The sequence below is a fragment of the Misgurnus anguillicaudatus genome, chromosome 22, assembly GCF_027580225.2.
Source record: "Misgurnus anguillicaudatus chromosome 22, ASM2758022v2, whole genome shotgun sequence".
In the NCBI taxonomy this organism is placed as follows: Eukaryota; Metazoa; Chordata; class Actinopteri; order Cypriniformes; family Cobitidae; genus Misgurnus; species Misgurnus anguillicaudatus.
In genome coordinates, this window is record NC_073358.2 from 45,209,364 (window position 1) to 45,232,070 (window position 22,707).

Genomic DNA, 22,707 nt, shown 5'->3' on the forward strand with positions numbered 1-22,707 from the left:
AGTAACTTGATTTTAATAAACCATTCTCTGAAAGCACATGAAGAATGAGATCATTGAAATGTGGCTCCCCTTATGATGTCAGAAGGGGATCTTATTATAATAATACCACCCCTTAATCTGCACTATCCAACCATGGCACTGCCATTTAGTGCAAGGAGAAAGAGAGAGAAATAAAATAATTGACAGCACAATTTACTTTCAATTTCAACAAACCAACATGTGATCAATGTTTGCATTTCATCAACTCATTTGCATTTTAAAAGAACACCCAAAATGGCACATTTTTGCTCGCACCTACAAAGTGGCAATTTTAACATGCTATAATAAATTATTTATGTTTTTAAGCTAAAACTTCACATATGTACTCTGGGGACACCAAAGATTTATTTTACATCTTAAAAAAAGTCTTTTGAAATGTCCCCTTTAAATAATATTAGGCTTTGGTACACAAATACAGAAGGTTTTTGATTTACAGAAAATGACTTTAAAAATGTTTCATGAGATTCAGATTGGAAAATTGGAAAACAGCGAAAGACCAGGCGAATGATAATTTACGTGTAGTGTGTTGCCCTCTTGGTGGTCTGTGGTTGGTTGAGTCTGCGTTGTAACCATGAATCGTACTCGGCCTTGGGCATCTTTACTACATTCTCTCTCACAATCCGCAAATGAGAGAGAAAGACAGAAAGATAAAAGAGCACTTCTCATAATTACAACCCACTCGCATCCTAACCTCCCAGTTACTGACAGTACCTTATTACCCAACTGGATAATCCATCATTATACGGCCCAAATGATGGCTTGTTACCAGCAGCCTGTCTGGACATGGTTTAAGGGAGTCAGCAGAGTTTTGGCAGTTACAATTAAATGAGATAAATAGCTCTGAGAGTTGCTAAACCTGAAATCTAAAACGTCGATAATTACAGACTCATTAGTATGTAGATTGAAAGAAACTAAGCCGAAGGTGCGCAATTTCTTTTAACTTTGCTCAACGTCCACAACACACAAAATATGTGGACTTATTCTGGTTGTCTAGGGTTATTGCTGACCAAGCTGATCATGGGGTTAACAATTAACACTCACTATATCATCTCAGTATGTACTAATTAACTACTTTCACATTCATTGGCCAAGACTAAAACTTCATTCACACAGCACTTGGTCCCAGAAAATTTCTGTAAATTTGTCAGAGAGCCTGTATGAACACAAACACGTTCTGTAAATGTTCTGGGATCGCTCCCGTAAAGGGGACCAATTTGCAAGATTATTCACCAGCATGTGAAGCATATCACATGGTCCTTACGATCTTATCATAAACAAAGATGCATACGTGTGGTTTCGTGAGAGAGAAATCACGGATTATAAACAAACTTCAGACGCTTTGAAAAAACCAAACAAGTGCAGGACTTACGTCACGTGTATTTACGGGATGTTTATGGTATGTGTGTGAATGCACGTACAGATTTTGGAGAATCATTGGCAGTGTGAATGAACCAAAAATCAAATGACAAATCCCCAGTGCACTTTCTGTGTATTTTCCGTAATCTCTGTGTGAAAAGGGCTTAAGTGTGTGTGTACAAAATGTAATTCATGTTAAAAGTGATTGAAAAAAGCTGTGACGTGTCGCACATTATCGGACAGAAATGCATCGCCATCTATTGGCCTGGCATGCATTATACAGCGTTTTAGTTTTTTCATGGGTCCATGTAAGCAGGTGATTCTCACGAAAACTTGGTTTTAAAAATGTCAAGCATGAAAATGTAAAAATTGCTTAAATTTACTTTTTTCCCACCAGACATTGAAAAACAAAGTCTGGAGTAAATGGGAACATTAATTTAAAAACTTTTACTCATCATTTAACACTTTTTGTAACATAATTAAAAAAATTAGTCCTAAAAAATCTCATTACCGCAACAGTCAGAAAACATCAACACTGACATATTTTCAAAATGACATGAAAAACCTGAAAGAACACAATTTGGAGATTCTGCACATGCATTTAAAATCAAAGTATTGTGCTTCTATTAATTAAATTAACATTTAATAAGCATCTGTTGCGGTAATGATAATCAAAATGTTGTGTAAGCATTCTGACAAGACAATATTTCAAATTAACTGTAAAAAAATTATCTTACCTGGTAGCCATCTTGAAGTAACTGGTCCATGTGCTTGGTCACTCAAAATCAAACTTTATTAAAATTCTGTATGTGTACTTAAACTGTTCTCAAAAAGTGTTGCGGAGGATGAGAACATCAGGCATGGACACATCATTTTCTTAATTTTTCTTCATTATTATTATACATGAATATTCACTAAATATTTTTTCTGTCATCTAAAGTAGTCTAGCAAAACATCCATTTATTTTTTTTCTTAATATTTTTGTGTTAATTTGATTAAATTACAACATAACGCATGTTCAAACACAGCCGGACACATTGCGGTAATGAGAATTTCAGCAGAAAATGAGATAAAATTTACAATTATAAATTTTTATGTTGAAATCACACATTGTGCAAGGTAGAACACATTATTGTGTTAATTCTGATGCTTTTTAATGTTACTATATTACACATTTTAAAGCTAAAATCATTAGTGCAGTGGTGTTTCAATGGTTTCGTGAGAATCACCCATGCGCAGATCTTTTTGACAGCATTACACTGCAAAAAAAGATTTTCAAGAAAAAAATTCTTAGTATTTTTGTCTTGTTTTCAGTAAAAATATCAAAAAATTCTTAAATTTAGATGCTTTTTCTTGATGAGCAAAACGATCTCTAGTTTTTAGACCAAAAATATCAAATTTAAGTGATTTTGTGCATAAAACAAGCAAAAAAAATCTGGCAATGGGGTAAGAAAAAAAATCTTGAACATTTTTCTTAAACACTAAATTCAAGAAAAATTCAAGACAAATTTGCTTACCCCATTGGCAGATTTTTTGCTGAAAACAAGATCAAAATACTTAGATAAAAAGAAAATTTTATCTTGAAAATCATTTTTTGCAGTGTATTATGCGGACATAACATTTTTCAAAAACTTTTGAAAACTTTTCTGTTGTTTTACATCATTGTTATGTAAATGTAGCCTTTTTAAGATTACTGTTTATAATTTAGTTTAGTGCAGGAAGAAGTATAGTATGTAGGCAATGAGAGGTATTGCAATTTTTGAATGCACATGCGTCAAACGTCAGCGCATGTGTACAAGTCAAATAAACTATGCTTTGCAAGGGTGTGTGTTTCCTTGTCTAGGAAACCACTTTTTTTTTCAACAAGGTCAGTTTAAGTCCTTAAAGTCTTGTGCCATGGCCCCTTTAAAAAACGTTTCATGCATTTTAGCTGTTCATTTACATGATGCGGTTTTGGGGGCCTAAAAATGCAAACTTAAAAAAAAAAACGTGCAAAGTTCAAATTTTGAAAATAATATTGCTACTGTAAACTAAAAAAGCATGAATTTGTGTGACATTGCCAACTACTGGCCTACTGTGCGCGTGAATGCTTGTGTATGCATAAAATGACTTACTGACCTTGTTGGAAAAAAAAAGTGGTTTCCTAAAGACGAGGAAAGACTGGATCACATCTGTGCGAAGATAGATTCAGCAGCCAGGCAAAAATGTAAAGGATTAGTCAATTTTCTGAAAAAAAATCCAGATAATTTACTCACCACCATGTCATCCGAAATGTTGATGTCTTTCTCTGTTTCGTCGAGAAGAAATTATGTTTGTTGAGGAAAACATTCCAGGATTTTTCTCATTTTAATGGACTTTAATGGACCCCAACACGTAACAGTTTTAATGCAGTTTCAACTGAGTTTCAAAGGACTCTAAATTTTTGGCAAAAAAAGCACTTTTAAACCACAACTGTGATGCGCCAGCGCGACCTCACGTAATACGTCATCACGTCAGGTCACGAATGATGTATGCTAAACTACGCCCCAGTGTTACAAGTGTGGAGAAAGAGGACCTTTCCCATGTTGTTTTATGTCGAATGAGACTAATAAATGTCTTTGTGTCAGTTTATTGTTTAAAATGGTCCGCAAATGTGCGTTTCATATATGTAACACGTGACCTTTTCATGGCATTACGCAATTGTGTGAGATCGCGATGGCGCATCACAGGACCGGAGATAGACGAGAACTTGTGGTTTAAATGTGTATTTTTTTTTTGTTGTCAAAAATGACAATCTTTTCTCTAGATAAGACTATAAGTGTTGGTGTCCATTAAAGTCCATTAAAATCCTGGAATGTTTTCCTCCAAAAACATAATTTCTTCTCGACTGAACAAAGAAAAACATCAACATTTTGGATGACATGGTGGTGAGTAAATTATATGAATATTTAAAAAAAAAGGACTAATCCTTTAAGGATTTATAGCTAACATTGTATACATTAACTGTACACAGCAACATATAGCTCAGTGTTGTAGTTGATGCACTTTAGCTATGATTTGAACTAAGGTTATTTTGCTTGTTATCAGAAAAAATAAAGAGACTCTGTTGTTATTGAAACTTTGCTGAAGTCTACCAGAAGTTAAAGGACAAGTTCGGTATTTTACACTTAAAGTCCTGTTTTCAGATTGTTTATGGTGAAATAGAACGGTTTTGACTGAATTTTTGACATATCACCTCACAGCTCTACAATGGGTTTAATGGTGCACTGGAACAATCCTTCCTAAAATGCATTGAACTTTCATTTACAAAGCAGGTCGGGGGTGTTCACTGATGTGCTCACGCAGGGATCGCTGCAAGAGATGCTTTCCAACAGGTGTTTTAGCATTCGTTGTGGACCTATTTTTCCAAACGCCTCACACGTGTACATTCTTCCGCTTAGAGCTTGAATAATAGACACTCCAGCCCAGATGGTGGCGCTAATCCGCCATTGCCAATTACAAGAATACAAACAAAGTTCCCGGCGCGGAGTAATACCGTACCTCACAGCACATCTAATACAAGTCAATGGAGTTGGCAAAAACTACGCTAAAACCTGTTGGAATGCGTATTTTGCAGCGATTTTTGTGTGAGCATACCAGTGAACACCCCTGACCACTCGGTGAGTTTCACGTCTTTGTAAACGAAAGTTTAATGCATTTTAGGAAGGATTGTTCCTGTGCACCATTAAACCCATTGTAAGGGAGGTGAAACACAAACACGCGAAAATTCTCGGGGCAGCCGCATATGTCGAAATTTCAGTCAAAACCGTTCTATTTCATCATAAACAATCTGAAAACAGGGCTTTAAGTGTAAAATACCGAACTTGTCCTTTAAGTTTGGGCCACCAAAGATGTATGTTTATGTTGCTGCCGCTGAATCCGTCCATAAAAGAGCTGGCAAAACATTTTTAAAATAATCCTCAGCTAGTACCTTGTAAACATTAGGTGATGTATTTACAACTGACAAGATCATTATCAAACTGATGAAAGGCCACATGAAGTGCAGTGTAGATACAAATAGGTGTCTTGCCAAACAAAACTGCAGTTAATCTGTCAGAGACTACAAAACAGAAACAGTAGATAACAGCAGCTGACAGCTAGTAAAAAACACTATTCATGCCTGTCATTCACCTTTAATCTCTTGTTCTGTTTGTGATAACAGTATATGCACTTACACATATAGACTTACACGGGCTTGTCTCTAAACTTCATGGGGTCTAAAGCAAACATTTTTTTAAGGTTCTCCTTTAAATCACACAGCCGTCCTATCAGAGTCACCATGTGTGCAGTTTATCACCTTACCACTATATGGACATTTCACTTAAAGGGGCCATGGCATGAAAATCTGACTTTTTCCATGTTTAAGTGCTATGATTGGGTACCCAGTGCTTCTATCAACCTAGAAAATGTGGAAAAGATCAACCCAGTAACTTAGATTTGGTAAATCATCCTTTACAAGCACATGAAAAAAAAATAGGTCGTTGAAATTTGGCTCTGCTTATGATGTCATAAGGAGCTCTTATTATAATAATACCACCCCTTTATCTGCACTATCCAACCACAGCACTGCCATTTAGTGCACAATTGAGTTTTAATTGTAACAAACCACCATCATTGTGATCAGTGTTTTAATTTCATCAGCTCATTTGCATGTTAAAGGACACACCCAAAACGGCACATTTTTGCTCACACCTACAAAGTGGCAATTTTAACATGCTAAAATAAATTATTTATATGGTATTTTGGGCCTAAAAATGAAAAAAAAAAAAAATACGTGTAAAAATTTGGAAAATAATACTGCTACTGTCTCCGTGTCAATTAAAAAAACATGAATTTGTGTAAATGGTTACGCCATGCTCATTCATAATTTATGTTTTTGACATTGTGTGACATTGCCGACTACTGGCCTAGCATGCATAACACAATGTTTTTGGTCGTTTTTACAGATCAATGTAAACAAGGGTCATTTTGACAACATTGTTATTGTGTAAACCTACCTTAAAGGGATAGTTCACCAAAAAATGATCATCCTCAAGTTGTCCTGTATACACAAATGAAGATATTTGTAATCAATCAGGAAACAGGAGCACCATTGACTTCCATAGTAGGAAATAAAAATACTATGGACTAAGTCAGTGCTGCCCAAAAACAGTTGTGTTACAAACATTTCTCGAAATATCTTCCTTTGTGTGCAGCAGAACAAAGAAGTTTATGTAGAATTGATGACAGAATTTCATTTTTGGGGTTAACTGTCCCTTTAAGACATTTAGAAAAAATCCACATAATTTGTGTCTTAATTTTAAACTGTATATTTTTTGCCTTAACCTAACAAACTTCCTTTCAGTGAACTATTTAGCTTAAGATGTCCATTTGTGCTGTCTTTAACACAAATTCCACTTGGAATGATTTTTTTGTTTAAATAGAGTGATTTTATTAATTCATTTTATTTGAAAAGTTTAACTAAATTAACTCAGTAATAAATGACAGTGTCAAAATCACATTGTGTACAGTAAGTGTGCAGTAATTGTATAGTAAGTGTATACCTCCATAGACACACATAGGTCCAGACAGCAGCGCCCCATGTCTGGAGGGAGTTCAGGACCCTGAGGAAGCTGTGTGGATAAACCCGCATTGTAAGGCCTTCTGTAAATCGACTTAACTTCTCCAGCAAACATGCGGCCCTCCCATCTAAGAAGTGTTTGATGGGGGTCACGCTACCGAGCAATCCTGAAAGCCTTCAACACACGCACGCATGCACGCACACATGCAAGCATAGACACACACAAATATTGTGTTAGTGTAATGTTATTATAAACACCAGCACACACACTCTTGTACATCTGCAAACGTTCGTAGGATTAGGTGGTTTACTGAATCCTGTAGGGTCATTAATGTAAATTTAACAAACACGCGTAAGTGGTTTAGGATAAATGCTTTCAAGAGCACTGAAACTGACGTAGACCACCGAACATCCACTTAACACGCACCACTGGGTGCTGTATGGATCTTCTTAACACACCGCAGCAGTCACTTTTGACTCATGCACTGTTGCCGTAGAGACCGCAGAGGTTAAAGAGGTTGCATCACAAGGGATTTGTCCACGGGACATTGTGTTACAAAGAGACAGATATCGCTGGACCCCAAATTCCCACCTAGTTCTAGAAAGAGAGACAAGAGGAAAAGAGTGAAGGATGTATTGCAGATTTTTCTTTTTTAATGCGGTTTTAATGATTACAATCTTTCATTTTGTTTCGGCTCTCTACTATGTCACTTTATATTTTCATTTTGTCATCATAAGATGCTTTTATCTCATTCAACATGGCTTCCTTTTCATGTACGAGTTGTGTGACAGGGAAACTTATTGCATAACAAAACTAATAATATCATTTAAATACAAAAAACCAACATGTTAATATTGTACAATAATGACGCACCAAACTAAACAATGCACAATAATAATGTACAAAACATGGGAATAAATCTGAAAAGCTTTGGGGTTTTTACATTTGGGGCTACACCCTACATGCTTTTGCACGCATGTAGGGCATAGTGTCAAGTTCTATTCCCATGATGCACACATTTTCATCATTAATGGAGAAGGCCGCTTTACACTATACATATGCATATTTCCCACACCTAACTGGTAATCCTTCGCATAGTAGGTGAACATTAACATTACAATCACGCTTTGAGCCAAAGCCGCTTACAAAAGCTTAGGGAAGAAATAATATATAAATGCTATAGATTACAAAGTTTTAACCTTTTCATTTTGTGATGATGAGTTTTTGATCAATTCATTGCACAACCATTCGGCTAATTCAAAATAAAACATTTTGCAAGCACACTGGTATCTGTACTGTACTTTACTTTGGTCATATTGACCCAGTTGTTTCTGGGTCATACTACACTGCAAACTAAAATCTAAAAATCTATGAGCAATTCCACTTGATAAAATAGGATGACAGAGTTTAAATTCATTTAATTTTCTTTTCATAAGTGGTTTGTAATATGCTAAGAAAAAGTCAGACACACCTCTTTATGCTTTGAGACTTTGTCTTTTTGGCCTTGTTGCGCTTTCTTTCAGGATGGACTTTGGCTGATACATTACTATATAATAACAGAGACATACATTCATGTAAAAGTTCACAATAATCACACAACAAGACAGTAGTCTGGTGTCATCACCTTCTCACATGATCATCACATTCTCATTATATTCACATTACATTCTTACAGGTGATCGGTTAACCTGTCTGGTGCTCCGGTACGCTTCGTGGCCAAACTTTTAAAATCTTAAATGATAAGGTAACACTTTAAAATAGCCAATTAGAAGGAAACATTACAGGCTATGAGACCTTTTTAATATCTTAATTCTCCTAGACATCAATGAGAATAACCAGAGAGCAAATGGAAAGTTTTGCTTGCATCTCATGAGGAAAAAAAGATCCAGAAATGGTCACAAACTGAGCTCAGATGTGTCAAGTCTTCAAAAAGTCAATATTATTGAAGAATATTTCAATATGTACTCAAACATTTCTTATAAAATTTACCCAAATCCAGATTATTAAACTACATTAATTGTACATACTCCTAATACATTTTATAAGACGTATATGCTTTAGTTAATGTAAATGGTTCATAAGCAACAAATAGATATACAAGACAGCTGGTACCAGTTAAGCATTTTGTTAAAATGACAATATCTATATGTCAATAATATCGTTGCACTATGCAAACCCACCTTGTTTACAATAATAAAGGACCATATGCACACTGTCAGAAAAAAGGTTTAAAACTGTACATTCTCTGTCACTGGGGTGGTTCCCTCAAAGGTTCATTTTTGTACATTTATGGGTATACAACACATTAAAATGTTATAACTTTTGGGTAGAATATTATACCATATTGTGTACCTTTAAATTTGGTAACAGTTAAATGTTAGGGGTACAAAAACATTTGAGGGTACCTTTAAAGGTACACAATAGATCCTTAAGGTACAGTAATGTACCACAAAAGGTTTTTTTGTTTTTTTTTTTTTTTTTTTTTTTTTTATGTACCACAAAAGGTACATTGTATAGAGGGTATGCACGTGACGTCACCTTTGGTGAAAGTGACTGCGGGCACGCCCACTGACTGGCAAAAGACAGAGCGGCAGCATTTGAGTACAGCGTGACATCGGCGAAAACACGGTGAAATCGCGTCTAAATGGGAAACAGCTGTTGTGCGATAAACTGAACGAACAGATTTAACAAGAATTCTGAGCTATCGTTTTACCGACTGCCAAAAAACACAGAAAGGAGAAGTAAATTGATCGTTCATGTCAACGTCCACAGACCACAGGTGGGTTGACAAGTTGCTAGGGCATAGACTGTAAAAAAAGATGGACGACGCGACGTCGCCTCCCCACCATTGTAATGAATTGAAGCCAAAAATGTCCGACCACGGTCGCCGCCATGTTACGTAAAAACTTCAGTTTGGAGCCAAGGCATGCGCAGAAGGAATCGTCCGTGGAGCCAGAGGCGGAGCCGCGGCACCAAACCTCCGCCCAAACGCTCACGCGGCCAATTCAACCACTCCAATCATAACGACACGCCCCGTTTCTATAGCATCAAATTACAAGCTAAAATGAAACTTATCACAAAAATGAACACTTGAACATATATCAGCATGATAACAACTACTTGAAAGGACCAAAACCATCTTTCGAAAACTTTTATTGGAAGTGTAAATTTTTTTTTATTTAGAGCATAGTCCCATTCATTTGAATGGAGAGGGCGGGGTTATGACTTGTACTGCAGCCAGCCACCAGGGGGCGATCAAAGAGCCAGAGGCTTCACTTTTCAAGGCTTATGGGGCACACCCGTGCTAGGGTCACTATAAAGCAGAGGTTTTACTTTCTACTTAAAAGTATTTTTCAAGTATTTGTATTTTATCAGTGTTTTTCTTTGGAAAACATACATTCCAAAGCATATTATCATAATTTTACTCTATTACATTTCATAAATACAAGTTTGTGTTTTACATTTTAATATTTAAGTACATTAACGTACTTTTACTCAAGTAAAAGTACACAATTGTTATGTAATTGGGTATTAGAGTGTAGTGAAGTAATTTTTCCCAAAGACAAACACCCTCACAGATGCTTGGAAAATATAACTAATGTAACTAAGTATTGCACACCTCTGCTATCAAGTCCAACTAAATTTAATTTAAGCTTATAGTCAGTTTTACTTACATTTTCGAAGTAGCCGCTATGAACACCAGTCATTTTATTGAACGTTTGCCACTCAACAGGGCATGCTCCGGCATGGTCACGTTGAAAAGTGCATACCCTCTATTATGTTTAGTATACCTGCAAACTACCCCAGAGACAGAAAAGGTACAGCACTTTTTTTTCTGACAGTGCACGTGTAAATTATCCAAGTGCGCCCTCTGCTGGTCTACAGATATATATCACTGTAATTGCGATTCTTTACAGACCTCATTTACCAACAGCTGACAGAAACAAACATTCAGGCTCCATATCCAACTAATAACCATTCAAACAGATCTATCACTATGGATATATTTTCCTCAAACACTACACCTCATTAACCGACACAATACACATCAATCTTGTCTGTGAGGATGGAGTTTTTGCATAAAAATAAACTAGGTTCTTAGATGAAGATGAAAAGAGGCATAACTCAAAAATAGATTGCTTCATAAATACAAACTATAATATGCGTTCCCCTGGCTTTATTATCTATTAATAAATTGGGAGATTAATTATATTTATATAAGCTGTAATAATAAATAATAAATGCTTACGTTAAGTCTTTCCATCATTGATGATGTAATACATTCTCAGAATGCTTTTATCTTTATGTAATTAAACTGGAAACAATAAGAAAGATATCTTTACAGTCCAGTCTCTTAGATTTTGCCCCTAAATCTTCAGGATTATCCATTCGCTTGATTAACCGTTAGGACGATAAAACGTCTTAATCATAATATAAACAGTAATAACTGGGCAAAAACAAAGGCAGCTCCCAAGCTGTAGTCCGGACTCAATTGATCTTCTCTGTCTGATGGATTTTAGCTTATTATCTTCAGGCAAAAATGTAGGACACCTATGGTGTCTGTTAGGCCCCTATCACGAGATGGGGCCCCAAATCGCCACAGGGACAGAAAACGGTAAAAATGTGATACACAGTGAAGGCATACATCTTAAAACCCAGTGAAGGAGTTCAAAGGGATGTAAGATTCTTACAAAATGGCTTTTTTTTCCAAAATGAGATTTTCAACAGTGTGCACCGATATACACGACAATAGGGCAATTGTGAAAGTGTCTTGATGGATATTTTTCGTCTGTTTTTGTCCTAAGAGCACAGCACAGCACTGAAGTGCATGATAATGATAATAATGACACGGACTGTTGCCATGACAATGTGCTTCATGTGATTGTGTCAGCAGGGTAAGTGTCAGTGAGATGGGAAACAGATAGCGCTCATCATTCGGCCCAAACCTTCTAGAAACAAGGCACTGCAGAAACTCACTTATAGGGTGCGAATCGGTCAGCGTGTGTCTGCGTGAATTTCACGGCCTCCTCCTGTGTACCCAGGCAGCAGGCTAAAAAAAGTTCACTTTTTATATTTTAATAACAAATACGAAGGAGAAATATTGTGCACGTTCAGAAATAAAGGTACAAAACCTGTCCCTGGGGCGGTACACATTCAAAAAGTACACTTTTTTACCTAAATAGTGCATATTAGTACCTCAAATGTTGGCATCAAATACATATCTGTTCTGTACCTAAATGATACATATTAGGACATTTTAAAGGGTACTGCCCCAGCTTTTTTGTATTTTGAGAGTGTGTACTATTATTTTGAGTAATCGTATGTGACCTTGGACCACAAAACCAGCCATAAGTAGAAGTATGGCCAACAATACATTGTATGGGTCAAAATCAGGGGCGCCGTTAGGGGGGGTTCAGAGTATGCCAGGCATATGGGCCCATAAGTCCGCTAGGGGGCCCCACCGTCACCACTTTTCCGTTTTTTTTATTGTACACGTTTAATTATTACCACTGTAGTAAAATGTAAAGTAAATTAATATAAAACTACTGTAAATGACTTGAATTGAGACACTTTAAAAAAAACAGCGTGCAATCATGACCTAGATGCAATTACATATTTGGCGGTTCTGGTGGTTTTTAATTTGATTGTGCGGGTATGGATTTGGATGAGTAGACAACATCTTTGTTTGGGATCAGTTTGGTGGGTTTGCTATGCAAAGTTACCACAAATAGTCGACAGCAGGGGCGTAGGCAGAAATTGTATTTTGGGCGGGCCGGGGCAAAAGTGAGTGGGCCTATAGTTTATATTAGAATAAAATGACTTGAATAATAATTAAACCTTAGAGTAGAAAAAAAAGAATAGACAAACTGCAAAGCAGTGACATCTTTACTTTGCAATTTTCGGCAAAGGAAATAATAAAACACTGTCTAAACATGTTCAACCAACACAGAGCTCAATAAAGGCTGGACAAACCAGGCCAGCATAGACAATAAACTGTCTTATTCAGGCTAATCAGCAGTGCAAAAACAGTTCACCTGAAATAAAGTAGGCTAAACGTAACAGAAAATTGAAAAAATGAAAACTCTCAGCAGAGCACGGTTTGAAATAAATAAACGTATAGCAACTCATTTAAATTAAACAATGCAAGTTAACCTATAAGGCGTACATCTATACACAACACACATTATTAGATCACTTCAGGAGCAAAAATAAGGAAACGAGTTAAACAACAGGCCTACCTTTGTTGTTTTCATTCTACAAGATGCAAGCGCCTGGCAGGGACGGATTATGGCGATGATGTGCCCTGGGCACGGATGTCTCAAAGGCTCCCCTTTACCAATTTTTTGGGCAACAGCGTTGCACCTGTATGCACAGGGCTCAAGTGTTGGTTCGCCTCTGCCTGTATGCCCCATTTTACAGGATTAACAATTGCACTAATACGCGGGGAGAGAATGCACACAATATTCTGTACTTTCACACCACAAATTGGTTTATTTATATCTCACCAGTATCTGACAACATACTGTACAACATACTCAATCAAAAAGCCCGGTTGCATGAAAGTCCTTAAGATAAGAAATCCCTTAAATATAAGGTTAAGGGTGATCTTAATAAAGAATGGGTTGCAAGAAAAAACCTTAAGTGAACCTTAAGGCTGTCAATAAGTATTTACCCTTAAATGCTAAAGTATTACCTTAAGTTCTGTTATGCGTTGCTACAAAGTCCTTAAGTCCCATTTTTCCCTTAAAACTTAAGGGAATATAACAGGTCCCTTAACCTCACACGCGATGGCTGATTTTATGGTTATTTAAGAAAATGAAGTACCAAAGCGCATTTCTAACGTTTGGAATAATCCCTTAGAGAAAAGTGATGCGCATTTATTAGGAGAATAGCGGTTTGATCGTCCGTCAATCTAAACAGTTTCCAGTTTGAATTACTTTCAGGTTTTAAACATGCGGCACTTTACAGTCTGTTATTTACGATGTTTCATTGTACACAAATCCGCCGTCTGTTGAGCTGCGTGGCACGCAGTGCGTGCGTTGATTTGTTTACGCTGTGAGATTTTGTAATTATAGCAACCGCTCCTTCTCTGCTGTCTTTTGGCAGAGCCTATTGTAAAATACTTAGAATAGACACTTAGGTAAGGGTGACAGTTAAGACCTTTGTTGCAATGCTCTTAAATAAATGCCTTACCTCAGAGATTTTTTTCTCCCTCAGGGAAACCCTCACTTAAGGAGTTTCATGCAACCGGGCAGGCACACCTCTCCAAATCATATCACAGGAGAAAATTCTTATTTGAAAAATTGGAATCAATTGAAAACATGCGCTGGCCGCGAGTGTAAAAGCTTTGTGTGTCCAGCCCCTTAAATCTTAGAATAAAAAGTTGGTTTAAATTTACCTTAGCTTCCACAACATCATCAAAATCCAGTTCCCTCACAAGATCGCATTCAATGGCCATTAAAGACAGTGAATTTAGACGTCCTTGACACATTTTGCTTCTTAGTTCGTTTTTTACTCTTGCCATTAGAGAAAATGAACGTTCTACTTCACAGTTGCTGACCGGCAAGGTGATGAAAAGCTGTCCTTTTTGTGCTTTCTTATCACTCATCCACTTGGTTGTGGTTTTAAACTCATTTTTGTTTTGGTTTTTGAGTAACCGTCTTCTACGCGTGACTTTTATATTACGCAATGCTTTTCACTCGCCTCTAGATGTCCCTCTCAACAGCGCAGCAATACATAAAAATTATTTATTTGATTTATTTACTAGTTAATAGTTTGCAACTGCAAAAAACACATTATTCCTCAATATTTAACACAATTTTACTGAAAATAAAATTAAAATAAAAATATTTATTTGAAAAGAATAGACACAGTAAATTTGACAGGGCCCCCTGGTGGCCAGTGCCCTGGGCAAGTGCCCAGTAGGCCCGTGCGTTAATCCGTGCCTGGCGCCTGGGTTTAATGTTGAAAACAGAAATGATCTCATTATATTCCAAAGAGTCACAGAGTTTTTTCTCAAAAACAAAAGGCACAGGTTTTTGAGGCGAGTAATCGAGTCATGGATTCAAATTGGGTTGTGAGGGTGGTTTATAATTTGCCGTTAGATCGGCGGGTAAACCTGTGTCAGGCTGACCGGGAGAGAGCTGCCGCCAGGGAGCAAGCGGCAACCGGCACCACCAGCGCCTGACTAGCCTTCTTGTGGGTTAATGAGTCTGAAGAACTGCGCTGGTAGGACTCGGCAGATGGAGGCAGTGGCGTATCTTCTTCCTCAACACTTGCGTTTTTAAATAACACATTAAAGAAAATTTAGCCATTATTGTGGCAATGTTAATAATATTAGCTAAAAAACGCAGTTAGCAAAGTTAGCTGGCTGGCTGCCTAAGCCCGCCGCTTCCCACAGAGTCTACCTGTCAGAAGAACCCCTAGCAACCAAGCAACCAGTTACGTTCCGGCGGATTCCTACAACTTGCTTCAACAATTCCATTTTATTTAGAAAGCAAATTAAACACACACCAGTCAAAGATAAATCAGGTTTATATTAATATATTTTCTTAAATACATTTGAATAATAAAAATAAACTAAAAGTGTATTTTGATGAAACTTGCCTGGGCGGGCCAGGGAGTTAAGTGGGCGGGCCAGTGCCGCCCTGGCCCATTACTGGCTACGCCCCTGGTCGACAGCCCTAAAGTTTGGCATTTCAAGGTAAGATCTCACCTGCCACTAAAAGCGTTCATGCTGATCCGTAAACTGTATGTTTCATGAAAAATGAAAAATATTTGTGTTAATACAAAAGGACAGCAAGAGCTTTATTTAAGGAAATATTAGCATGGCGACTGCTGACAACTATTGCATTTCTAAGACGGACAATAACTTAATAGGCGGAGTTAAAAATATTATTTTCTAAATAAACATGAAATAGGAGAATTGTCTAAGCCATAATTGAGTTAAATTTTAAATGACTAAGAGCTGGTTTTAATGTGACAGCGCATCATTTTCAAAGTGAAAGTGATTCATTTTTATTCAGGGTTGCAACGGAGGTTTTGCCCAAAATTGTAAACTTAGTGCAGCTATTAAACGCTATGTCAGATTGTTTTTAACATGCATCCTAATTGAGAATGTCTGTTTTATATTTATGTTTGAGTATTGTTGTGTTTAAATATTGTTGTATTGCTGTTAATGTTTTGTTTTAATTTAATTCGATTATTAAGACTCTAATTTTAAACGCCATATATTGGGCGTTGTAATGGATTGAAGGCTAATATGACGTTACAAATGGAGGCGGTCATTAGACATAATTTTCGACTTTAAATTAAGTTTTGTTTGCTTCAAATGTTTGCTTCAAATGAATTTCGTTTAATATAGTTTGTTTCTTAATTTTAATCAATGTTTTGTTGATAAGTGTTGTGAATATTAAAGAAAAAGAACATTAAAAAGAACACCGTGCATTTCATTACGTAACAAATATTAACTACTGCAATATAGCCTACTACCAAATGCCAAAACATGCAGTATTATCTTTGTAATGATAGTTGTTGGATGTGCAAAATCATATTAGGGGGTATATCACTTTAATCACTTTTCAAAAAAAAAGCCTTCAGTGCACAGAAATAAATTTGCATGCTCATCAGCAGCACATTTGATTGCGGCATGTTTTTGACTTTAAAAATCAACGTCATATTTAAAACTTTAGCCGATTGTGCTTTTTGCAATTTCTGTGTCACTGGTGAAGGGCGTGCGCGGGCGAAGCGCACACTCTTAAAGATCAACGTAATATTAATTTTAATTTTGCCGGCCACGCTTTTTGTCATGAGCGGAGGACGGAACACATACCACACGCACAGAGAACAGCGACATAAACAGAATATAAGTTATTTGGTGTTTTTCTGACGAATACAGTCAGTTCGTAAGAACATTTTTAAATGAACTATAAGATAATCAATATGAACTCTGAACAATGAACTATAGGCTAAACATAATTGTACACATTTCGCTTCTAAAACCGCACAGAAAACTCAACTGCCGCGACTTTCAAAGAACCTTTCATAGATTTCCATAGTTCAGAAATGCATCTCCATGCATTATTGTTCTTTTAGTGATCTATTTAAAATCATGTGAATGTTTTCTGCCTTACCAGATTAAAATGGTAGGCTATTCGTTTTTCGAATAAATCTTTTTGTTTTACTTCATGCATTTATTTTTAGTGCAAATGCGACCTGTAAAATTAAATAAATGCACTCAACTGAGTAATTTTATATAGCTAGACATTATGGTATGAAAATCAAACAATCCTCTAAAGAAAGGGGCCCAAAATTCTGTCTTGCATACCCCCCTTGAAACTGTTCATTGCGCCCCTGGTCAAAATTATAATTTTTATGCCAAAAATCTAGGATATTAAATGGGACATATCATAAACTTTTTCATAAAGGGGTAACTTTGGTATCTTTCAATGTCAGGGGACTGTTTTCGGGCATTGCATAATATCATTGCGCCTGCTGCAGACATGTTACAGCAGCAAAGTCCTTGATTATTACACCAGAATGAGAGTATATTTCCTAGCCATATCTGCCTAGAAAATCACAACTATTAATTTTCTGTCAGTCTTAGTACACGATGTTACTACAGAGAGTCAAGTTTCAAATAGGAAAAATATCAAAATTCTTTGGTTTTTGATTTTTGAGCACAATGCTAATGGTCCAATCAGATTCAATGGATTGTGCTAAACTATGCTAGAGGTGGTACCGCCAGACCCGGAGATCAGCTGAATAGATTCCAAAACGGTAAAAATCAAATGTTTAACTCTAAGGGAGCTGGAAAATGAGCATATTTTCAAAAAAGTGGTGTCCCTTTAAAGATGGACTCCTTCTTGCTGTCTAAACCATTTAGTGCATCCCGGTACCATGAAAACCTCATGTAGATCAGAGAAAGAAGGTGAAGGTTGACTGTGGTGACCTACATTCTGATGATGAAGGATCAGAATCAGGTTCTCGCCCGCTCAAGGCATCAACACCCTCACCGAAAACAGGGTCATCACATGTGTCTTTAGGAACCGCTGCCAATGATGACAAGCTGCCCACAGACTTTAAGGTCCGATGGTGTCCTTAAGAAACATGTAACGGTCTCAAAGTAAGATGCCATGACTGTTGGGAAAAAGTGACAGAGAGTACAGTAAAAACTTTATTGTGCATACATTTCACATTAAACCCCCCCCCCCAAAAATGATGTAATTATATGTTAAAAATATATAGCCTACTGTATATATATTTTAACATAATGAAGAATATGATCCCTTAGAGACAACAAAAAGTTATATGTTACCCTAATGCACAAAAATATTTGAATTATATATTTTTATTTATTTATATTAAAAACTTATTGATGAGCAAAACGACCCAAGAAAATAAGTCTAGTTTTTAGACCAAAAATATCAAATTTAAGTGATTTTATGCATAAAACAAGCAAGAATTTTTCTTGAAGTTAGTGTTCAAGATTTTTTGCTTACCCCATTTGCAGATTTGTTTGCTTGTTTTATGCACAAAATCACTTAAATTTGATATTTTTTTGATATTTTATTTTCTTGGGTCGTTTTGCTCATCAAAAAAGCATCTTAATTTAAGAATTTTTACTGAAAACGAGACAAAATACTAATACATTGTTTTCTTGAAAATCATTTTTTGCAGTGCAGTTGTACACTGCAAAAAATGACTTTCTTACTTAGTATTTTTGTCCTGTTTTCAGTACAAATATCTTAAAATTCTTAAATCAAGATGTATTTTCTTAGCGAGCAAAATGACCCAAGAAAATAAGTCAAATTTTTAGACAAAAACTATACAATTTATGTGAATTTGTGCTTAAAACAAGCTAAATTATCTGCCAATGGGGTAAGAAAATTTTGCTTAAATTAAGTTTTTAAGAAAAAAGAAATCTTATTTTTTAGATTTTTTTACACCCCATTGGCAGATATGAAGAGTTTTGTTGCAAAACGAGATAACTCCGTTTTTTAATTGTTCAGAAATCTTGTTTTTTGGTTGAGCATTCCAATTAATATCAATTCAACTGCAGCTGGTTTTTTTTGATTTAAACCTTTATAACTGAAAAAATACAGCTAAGCAGCACCATAAAACAAAATAATAACATGATAACATTATAAAAAACATGTTTTGACAAAAATATTAAAAACGGAGTTATCTCGTTTTGCAACGAAACTCTTCATATTTTTGCTTGTTTTAATCACAAATTAACTTAAATTGTATATATATATATATATATATATATATATATATTGTTTAAAAACTAGACTTAATTTCTTAGGTAATTTTGCTCATCAAGACAATTTTTTAGATATTTCTACTGAAAACAAGACAAAAATACAAAGTAAGAAAGTCATTTGTTGCAGTGTAAGTCAAAAAGTGGTGGGGATAAAATCAGCCATTTTAAAAAGTGGTGGGGACATGTCCTCAGCGTCCCCAGTGTAAATGACACCTATGCTCATTCACCACTAGCCATTTTTTGAAAAGTTGCCAGCCAGCATTTTTTGTGATTTTCACAAAAGTTTCACAAAATGCCTTCCAGGAAAATGTTCTTCTAAAAGTATATAAACATATAAATATATTAAATGAAAGAACAGACTCTCTTCAAACAAACAAAACGGGGGGAAAAGTTTCATCCTATCTATTTTTTTTCTCTGCTTATAAACTCTTAAATATGGGTATTTTTCTTCAAAAATATTTAAAATAACAACATCTAAAATAATTGCATTTTTGTGAAGGACTTTTGTTAGAGATCAGATTCAGAACGATTATCAAAACATACACAGAGTTTAAAATGCGCTAATAACGTTTTGGCTTCAGTTTTTATATAAATTGATTAAGTGCGCATCTAGTGGATAATCGTGGTATTGCAGATTAACATAAAAATTTATCAGGAACATGCAAATGTTTTCTCTTAATAAACGAGACATCAATGGCGGGGAAAGAGTTAAAGTCCCACTGTGGGGAGAATCAGGTTTTTATTGTTATTTATATGTGATGTTTTTATCAGGACAAGCCATGTGGAAATTCATCATTTTTCTTCATACAGTTGGAGACAGTCTTATTCCCGCAGTTTAAAATCCACTGTGTTTCCAACGTCACAAACATGCAATCAATCACATCAACAAAGTTGAACGCATAGATCAGTAGTTATGTATGGATGCCTTGTAGCCTTTGTGCTAAACTGATTGCAGCACAGCTGTTTGAGCTCTGCTTCTGTGATGCTCACACATGCAGTGTGAATGCTGTAACCTGTAAACAACTACGCTTAAAGATGAGTGCTGCAAACGCGCATTTCACGTATGCATTGTGTGAAACTGAACTTAGCAGTTATGTGTCTGAAACTTCCGTATGTAGCATCTATTTAGATATATGTCTATGGTCCGAGCTGGTGCAATAGAGTAGGGGTGGGGACAAATTTTGCATATTCATAGAATCAAATGTTTTAACTTCACATTAAAAAAATAATAATAAATACTGAAAAAACGGTCCATTTGGTTGCATGATCTAAACATAAAACCTTTTAGTGACCAGCTCAGATCTTTAACCACTACACCACACTAAAAATGATTAAGGAAAATGGGTATTTGAATCAGTATGCACACTATCAGTGTATGTGTTTTCCCTCCTAATGTTTACTATGTCTTAGGAGAAAGACCACTGCACTTATCTAAACCCCACTGGCACGCTTTGAGAAAACATAACAGTTCACAGAACCTCGGCAGAACCAGAGCTACACAAACATTTCAGTGCGAAAGAGTCAATTTGGGAGAGAAAACCTTCGCCATGGCGATAAACTGCTCCCACTTGGCCTCTATAGCTTTTTCCTTATTCAGTGTCTTTATTGTGATTCTGCTTCTTCCAGGGTCCCTGAAACATACAGAGAAAGTGAGAGAGAGAGAGAAGTACGGAGCGAGAGAGATAAAGAGAAAATTCTTGACATATTAATTATTTGTGCAATCTCTCTATTACGTGCTCCCCAAACCTGGAGTATTATCAAAATCATATGTCACCTTGAGAGGACAGTAGAAATTGAGGGAAGGGCCAAAACAAGTGTGCAGATCCCGTCTCTCTCTCTCTCTCTCCTCCTGGGTTGGGCTTTAATGGCTGCTGATAAAGTTTCATTATTTTTTGTAATATCTCCTCTCTGCCGTGCTGTACCGTTTCCCATAAAGCTTCACTTTATTGGAAATTGGATTCTGGGATGGTAAAAGCCCCTCCAGGCTCTTCTGGGAGCTGCTTACAATCTCTCTCTCTCTCTCGATTTGTCTTGGGCTCCCTCTCTTCAGCCATCACTAACACCTACCTGTAGCTCCAGGAGAAGAAGAAATACATTATTTTCATTCCCTGTCTATTTTTTCTGTTTCTGACTGTCTTTTCCCCTGGATCTCTCTGTCTAACTCCAATTAAACTCTGTGATGTAATCATTTGTTCATTGACTTTTGTATGCTTTTCTTTTTATATCATCTTTGTTGGGAATGCTTTCAAACTTTCACTTTCTTAGGCTAGTGACTAAATAACTAGCAACCAGCCAACAATCACCCATGAAACCTTAGCAACTTCATACAGTACCAATAACCTAGCAATCACCTAATGAAAACCTTAGCAACCACATAGCAATACCCTGGCAACCACCTAACAATCTGCAACATCATTGAACAAATAGCAATGTTCTAAAACCCACAACAAAAACCTTAGCAACTGCATAGCTATACCCTAGCGACCACCTACCGATCTATAGCAATACCCTAGCAACCACCTAACGATCTACGACACAGTTGACAGTCAAACACATAGCAATACCCTAGCGACCACCTAACAATCTACGACACAGTCGAACACATAGCAATGCCCTAGCAACCACCTAACAATCTACGACACAGTCAAACACATAGCAATACCCTAGCAACCACCTAACGATCTTTGACACAGTCGAACACATAGCAATACCCTAGCAACCAGCTAACGATCTACGACACAGTCGAACACATAGCAATACCCTAGCAACCACCTAACAATCTACAACACAATCAAACACTAAGCAATACCCTAGCAACTACCTAACAATCTATGACACAGTCAAACACATAGCAATACCCTAGCAACCACCTAACGATCTTTGACACAGTCGAACACATAGCAATACCCTAGCAACCAGCTTACGATCTACGACACAGTCGAACACATAGCAATACCCTAGCAACCACCTAACAATCTACGACACAATCAAACACTAAGCAATACCCTAGCAACCACCTAACAATCTACAACACAATCAAAACTGCATGGCAATGTGCTAAAAACATATTGAACACCTTAGCAACTGCATAGCAATACCCTAGCAACCACTTAACAATCTACAACACAATCAAAACTGCATGGCAATGTGCTAAAAACATATAGCCTGACGTTGTCATACTCAATTCTAGTCAGAATTTAAGTCTGATACCGCTCCATTGAGCTATAATTATGAGGCGTGTCTCAACCGAAAAATGCCTCTGCACTCAATTGGATAGACCTACGACCAATCAGAGCAACGGAGTGTGTGACGTATGTTGAAATTACGTCTTTGCAGCCTGACCAAACTGCTAGTTTTTTCGCTACAATGACACTAACATTGTGATTATACTGAGTTAGCGAATGTACATCAATACCTACTATGTTTACAACATTTCGTTTATATCACAACATGAAGTATTTACTA

General features: G+C 36.4%; 1 long non-coding RNA gene across 1 annotated transcript; it reads right to left on the reverse strand.

Moving 5' to 3' along the window:
* Window positions 1-17,335: 17,335 nt before the first annotated feature.
* Window positions 17,336-21,591, reverse strand: LOC141358916 (uncharacterized). Its single transcript, XR_012365445.1, has 3 exons — window positions 21,017-21,591; window positions 20,783-20,873; window positions 17,336-18,113 (listed from the first exon to the last, which is right to left on the reverse strand). It is a non-coding gene; the product is annotated as an uncharacterized lncRNA (long non-coding RNA).
* Between the last annotated feature and the right edge of the window lie 1,116 nt (window positions 21,592-22,707).